Source organism: Microtus oregoni, unplaced genomic scaffold, assembly GCF_018167655.1.
Source record: "Microtus oregoni isolate MIOR12 unplaced genomic scaffold, Mior012 000026F_ref0000081, whole genome shotgun sequence".
NCBI classification, from domain to species: domain Eukaryota; kingdom Metazoa; phylum Chordata; class Mammalia; order Rodentia; family Cricetidae; genus Microtus; species Microtus oregoni.
This window is the reverse complement of record NW_024543085.1, coordinates 13507283-13514722: the sequence shown is the minus strand read 5'-3', so window position 1 is coordinate 13514722 and position 7440 is coordinate 13507283.

Below are 7440 nucleotides of genomic sequence, written 5' to 3'. Positions count from 1 at the left end.
ACTTCCCTTCTGGATCTCACAACTCTCTCTACATTTCAGGAAAGATTATCATAACAGTGAACGTTTTCTAAATTTCCTCTTTGCTTTCCCATCTTACTACCACCTGGTATATTAATGTACAAATACCATGTTTAGAAATTGTTTTTCTCTCAGGTCTCCAGCTGCTGCCTGGCCAGGCACTGCGTGAGGCATTCACTGCTGTCCCAGGCAGGACTTCCTGTCAATAGCAGAGAGGAAGCTCTGCTTTTGGATGAACCCTTATTGTCCAGAACCGGAACAGCGATCACTAAGCAGTGATAAGCCTCTCTCCATGGTCGCAATCTGCACGAATCTCACTAGCCTTGTTAAGGAGAAGAGGAAAAAAGGGGCCGTCACAAGACTGCTGGGAATTCCATTTGCCAGCCCCACGTATCCCAGCAACCAGAAGAAAAGAAAACATGCCATGTGGTCACAATCCTTATCTCGCCAGGATTTAAATCTCTTTGCTTTGCAAAGGGAGTATAAAATGACACCCTGACATCAGTTACAAAGAAAGAGTGAATAGATTACTTTTTAATTGAATATCAGGCGTGATAATTTGTTTTGGATTGTGTTTGTTGTATTCTCTTATTTCATGGTAACTCATTCCTTGGCTTTCTCCACTAAGGACCAAACCACAGTCCCTTCTTAGGACACTTTTGTCACACTCTTTCTCTTTTGTCCTCATTTTCTTCAAGTGGCCTAGTAGACAAAAGATGCTCTTTGAGTATTTGTTAAGCAAATGTTAGATAAGTGAAAGACACCATCAACCCACCTCATTTCACATAAAACTTGGTATAAATACGTCCTCAATTATTTTAAAATTATTCTCATGTGCCAAATAATTTTAAAAGTTCCTACTTTTCATATGACAAAGGCTAAGTCAATCAGACCCTGTGTGTGTGTGTGTCTGTCTGTCTGTGTGATGACGATGATGATGATGATGATGATGATGATGATGATGATGATGATGATGAGTCATGATCCAGGGGAAGGAAATGGCTCTTTGATGGCTTCGGCTTTGTTTCTAGTGGCCAAAGATTTAAAATAAAATGAGAACACCCTCGCAGTTTAGATAACTTTCTTGGAACAATAAATTAGTGATGAGTCTATGAGGAAAACTGAAGGGGCAAGTCAGAAATACTCCTGGTGTGCTCATAGGTTAACAGCAATATGGCTGCAGCATCCTTGGGGCACGATATAAAAAGGGTTTATTACCACCAGTTCAGTTGGAGGGAGGCTAAACTAGACTTTCAAATTCTTTGCACTAGCATTGAGAAATATTTTCTAGGAAAATGAAGGATACCTCCCTCCCAAAGCCCACAAAATAACAACAAAGTTTTATTTATTTTTTGCAATCAATATATTTTGTGATCAAATACTTTTAGTTCTTTCCAGACACAGGACAAGTCAACTTTGAAGATACTGAATATAGAGCCTAGGTCCAAGGTATAGTACCTTGAAGTTTTATATTATTATCCTGAGCTAATAAATCATCATGCTTATAAGATCAACTATGTAGGAAAATACTACATTACAAATTGTTAATTATGGCTGGAAAACATTTTAAGAAATAATTTTAACTACTCATAATTAATTTTGTAAGGATTACTAATATAATACATATCCTCTTACTTAGAGTAAGCATTTTACCTGCATATATGATCCTACCAGTTGAAGCACTAACCCCTTCTTGCCAGTGAATGTTGTGATTTCTGACAGAACACACTGATGGCAATCATGTTCGTTGTATATGAAAATGGTGCTTACTCATGTGAGACTGTTTTTCTTACTGAAAGGTCACAGGGATGTGTGTGTAATTATGTGTGTGTGTGTGTGGTAATACTTGCCTCATTAGAGCATTCTTTACTTGACTGTGCACCATAAAATGGTGTATTAGTTTCTACAAATCAACATACACATTGTGTGTGTGAGCACATGCGTGTGTGCGTTTGTGTGTGTGTATACATGTTTTTCAGGTAAACTGAACAGATATACATCCTCTCTGGTGTTGGGTAATAGCAGTTCTTGTCCAAAAAAGATGTATGTAAGTTTGGAAATTCCAGATATACCCATGACCTAACATAATGTGTGATACCATTACCAGCATGGCACATTTCCTTAAGATCCCTACAGGTAATGATCTGAATAAGAAATGTTCACCTGGGCTCACCTCCAAACACTTGATACCCAGTTGGTAGCACAGTTTAGGAGATTACAGAATGTTTATGAAGCAGAGCCTTGCTAGTGCATGCCACTGAGGGTGGGCTCTGAGATTCACAGCCTCGCCTGCCCCACTTCGAGTTGCCTTTCTCTGCCAGCTGAAGATGAAGATTCTATCTCTCAACATCCATCGACTACATGCCTCTCTCCATCATGTGGACTGCTCCCTCTGGAACCATAACCAGAATAAACTCTTCCTTCCTTAGGCTGCTTCTTGTCACCATATTTTATCAGAGCACCAGAAAGTAACTAAGATACAAATGACAGGGAGCAAAGCATTTTGAGTGCCGTTTGCAGGATGCATTTGATGACATCTTGAATATGTTTTATAAGTTTTCTCCCCTTTATTGGCGTTCAGCTTCAAATGAGTGTGGACTGGAGAAGTTAAACATGTGTGATCGAGGACTGGAGACATGTCGCAGTGGGGAAAAGTGCAGACTACTCTTGCAGAAGATCTGAGTTGGGTTACTAGCACCCACACTGGGCAGCTCACAACTGCCTATGATTCCCATTCCAGGTGAGCTGATGCCCTCCTCTGGCCGCAAGTGTGAAGCTGTCCTCTTGTGTACAGAGACGTACAATTAAAAATAAAATCTTTTTTAAAAACTGTAACAGAGACTGCTTTTGTTTTAGTGGTTTTATAATAATGGAAACACAGTGCATGTATGTTGACATGAAATAAAGAACGGTATCTAAAGGTGTGTGTCCAAAACTGTGCTAGCTGTCTACGCAATCCCCGAACCCTTACGGAGACAGTGTGGGTACCTGACAGGGAGATTTTGTGCTCAAGATGGGAGCATGGGATTGCGTACCTTTCCTCACTCACCACCCTGTTCTCACTAATAAACTTTGTCCATTTCATCCCTCCTCCCCATCCTGACAAAGAGAATTATACCAAGCAACTCAGGAAAATGACTATGTATGTCAACAGAACCCCCACGATGCAACCAACAGAGAAATATATTCCTTAATCTTGGATTGATTTTATGAGGTTGCCAAAGGAGAAAATCATTTTGTGGAGTAGAAGCCATGGGGCGGAGTTTCTGATTCTCTTACTGCTGTTTAATGAAGCCTGGCAGGAGGGCATTAACTCTCCCAGATGCAAGCTGCTATTTTTAGCCATAAACTACTTGAGATTAGAGAAGCTACTTTGCCTATCTCAGGCGCTAAGTGCCTAACATAGTGTTTAACATGTAGTAAGTGAAGCTCAATGTCTTCTTCTGGGTCTATCTTATCCTTGAAGCAGAGCAAAGAGATTCACAAAAGCGCCTCTGGATATAGTGCTTATTGTTTTGTTTCTAGAAGAACATAATTTTTTTTAGGTGTTAGAACATTAAGACAATCTCCTGTGTAGTAATAAGAGGAGCGGCGGGGCTGCGTCCCCAACACCCCAGCCGCCTGCTAGCTTATGCCCGAAATAACAACACACAAACTGTATTCATTTAAACACTGCTTGGCCCTTTAGCTCTAGCCCTTACTGGCTAATTCTGATATCCTGATCAACCCATCTCTAATAATCTGTGAGAACCGGTCTTACCGGGAAGATTCTAGCCTAGTCCATCCTGGGTCGGAGCTTCATGGTGTGTGTCTGCCCGGGAGCGGGTCATGGTGTCTCTCTCAGGCGTCTGCTCCCGAGAGGAGATGTGGAGTCTGACCTCACTTCCTCTTCCTCGCAGCGTTCTGTTCTGTTTACTCCTCCCACCTATCTTCTAACCAATAAAATGGGCCAAGGCAGTTCCTTTATTAGCCAATGACCTTCCTCCATCACTCCTGTTTTAATTGTTTAGTGACAAAAAAGTAAGTTTGGTAAAGTTATACTGCAAGTCCAAATAAGATCAAAGCACCAATAGGGTTATGTTGTATTGAAAATATATATTATTTGAAACAATGCCATCATACACAGCCTAGGTATTCTCAAGTGGTACTTATGTAGAATTTGCAGTGCTTACATTTGTATAGAGCTTTACATGCTCATGTCTACCACTTCACTATTATTTATCCAGGCAACAGACCTGACCTGTGCTTTTACTTCCCCTGGGCATAAGAAACAGAGTCACAGATAGAGTGTGCCATTGATTATGATTGTCCTAGTGTGGGGTAAACGAGCTCTTTTTCTGGGCCTTCCTTTATACATCTATAAAATGTAATCACAATATCCACCTTTCAAGGATTATTGCAGAAACTAACATTATGTTAAGAGCTTGACTTTAAGCAAATGATGGCTGGGCATCTTTAATTCAACTGTATAGGGCCTACCTAGCTTGGCTGACAATGATGAAGTCAGCCAGCCAGTTATATTTTTTCACAGTAACAGAAATGAGACTGTCAAGAAAGCCTATGGGAGTGGAGAGAGGAGGTATGGCACACATTTGAGTGAAGGCTGAACAAAACCGCCTGCAGGCATCACTGAGTTGCCTGAAAGGGACACACAGCTTACAATGCAGGTAATAGGGACCACACCACAGTCATTTGACGAGCTGGAAGACTGGGTCTACCTTGGATGTCTCAGAGACCCCCAGAGAGAGATGAGGACATGATGAAGTGACATCCAACAGATCGCAGTGGGTGAAATGAAGTGTACAGCCTTACAGCCATGTTTGTGATGCTGCCAGGTTGGGAGATGAGCCACTGTTGTCTTTATATAGCATGGTCTGTTCTCATGCCTGTCTCCACATGCCCCTTGTGAACCTATTCGAGGTGGAAATATATCCACTTGAGGACTAGAGATGCTTAATATAATTTGTGGTGCACACAGTCTTCTATAGGGTCAGTGGTCTGCTGTGAAGAAAGTAGCTTTTGGTGAGCCAAGTTTCATTCAATAGTAGGTGTTTCATCAGTAAATTTTAAAAATGCGTTGAATTTTCATACTTGAGTACCTCTTGTTAGTCTGATCTTTGGAAAATATTTAGTTGATTCATTGTTTTGCTTTTAGCTCACTGTGTTATGAGATCACCTCTGCCACAGTCTGGAGATTGGCCAACAGGAGGTCTGAGAAAGATGGGAATGTAGAGACAGGAAGTGAATTCTGGGATGTTCAATGTGATCCTCTGCTTACTCTGTGAAAGCTAGATAAGGAAATGGGCTTCTGTGGTTTTGTTTCTTCTGGCCCTCATTGTGGTTAATTAATAAATATGGAATCCTTTTTAATTTTAAAGATGAAGAATTATGTGTGTGTTCACAAATGTGTGCATGAGTGGTTATGCGTGTTATGTGTGTGTATGTGCTTGTGAGGGCCTTAGGCTGATGTCAGTGCCCTTTGTTAATACTCTCTGCCTGATTTTTGAGACAGAGTCTCTCACTGACTCCGAAACTCACTGATTTGGCTATGCTGGCTAGCCCGCAAGCTCCAAGGATCCATCCTTTGCCTCCCCGCATTGTATGGAGATTATAGTCACACCCCCTCAGATGCAGCTTTTTTTCATGTGGATTTTGATGGCTCAAACTCAGCTTCTCATACTTAAACAGCAAGCAATTTACTGGCTAAGTTGTCTCTATCTCCCAAAGACTTGAGACTTTCGAAAGGATAATTTTGAGACTCTGATTTATACATAGTTGCTGTCTAAACTGAGCCAGTGCCCAACACAGAAGCAGTGATCACTGTCAACAAAAATTTCAAATAGATCTCTTAGAAACTGGATCCTCAGAAGAGATGTGTTATTTCTGGGGCCATCGGCCTGTGGTTTTTTTCCCCATGAGTCTAAGCATAATCCCTCCATGTGTCTATGAAAGAATTGACCTAAAATCTTTATTTTTGGATGTTATGAGAAGTTGACCCCAAGAAAAAAAAATCTCAAGAGAATTGGAATACTGCTGTTCACATTTTAAATAAAACTTTGTCAGGATTGGAATGCAGAAAAATAATGAAGCCTGCAACCAGGCCTGAACCAGGGTCGGCTCATGTTATTGGTGGAGTGGATGGTGCTAATTCCTGGAATTAGTTGTAGTTCAGTGTGGCTGGCAGACGGAAGTGTTCTCAAAGAAAGACTTTTGGACTATCTCGATTTGTTTTGCTATTTGGTAAAATAATAGAATTAATTTTTTTGTACGTGTGATAACATGACCAGTTATTTATGAAAAGCAAATATGAGGGCATTTGCAGCTGTTTGGAAACTCTGACGCTGACCTTCAAGACCTTTAAAATGCTCTCCTGTTCAGGCCAGGCCCACACAAAATTACCTCCCTTGTAATTCAATAGATTAGAACTTCTTTGTGTGTATGGGGGGAAAGTGTTTCTTTTTTTCTTATTTTAAAAAAGAAAACAAACTATTCTTTTTTCATTATACATACCAATCCCAGTTCCCACTCCCTTTACTGCTCCCATTTCCTACCCTCCCACCCCACTCCTATCCGTTCCTGGATGGTAAGGCACATTGCTTATGGGAAGGTCCAAGGCCCTCCCTACTATATCTAGGCTGAGCAAGGTATCCACCCCAAAAGAATAGGTTCCTAAGAAGCCAGCACATGCAGTAGGGATAAATCCTGGTGCCACTACCAGTGGTCCCTCAGTCCGCCCCAGCCATGCAACTGTCAACCACATTCAGAGGGTCTAGTTTGGTCCTATGCTGGTTCCTTCCTAGTCCGACTGGAGTTGGTGAGCTCCCATTAGTTCAGGTAAGCTATTTCAGTGGGTGTACCCACTGTGGTCTTGACCTCTTTGCTCATATTCTCATTCCTCCCACTCTTCAACTAGACTTTGGGAGCTCAGTCCAGTGCTCCAATGTGGGTCTCTGCCTCTGTTTCCATTAGTTGCTGGATGAAGGTTCTATGGTGATATTTAAGATATACATCAGGCTGACTACAGAGCAAGTCAAGTTTTGGCACTCTCTCCTATATTGCTTAGGGTCTTAGGTGGGGTCATCCTTGTGGATTCCTCGGAATTTCTCTAGAGCCAGGTTTCTTGCTAACCCTATAATGGCTCCCTCAATCAAGATATCTCTTTCCTTGCTCTCATCTCTGTCCTTCCTCCATCTTGACTATCCCATACCCTCAAGTTCTCATCCCTCCTCTTCTCCCCTCCTCTTCCCATTTCCCCCCACCCCAATGCTCCCAATTTTGTCAGGTGATTTTGTCTATTTCTACTTTCCAGGTGAATCCAAATATGTTTTTCTTATGGTTTACCTTATTACTTAGCTTCTCTAGGATTATGAACCCAATATCCTTTGTCTATAGCTAGTATCCACTTATAAGTGAGTACAAAAA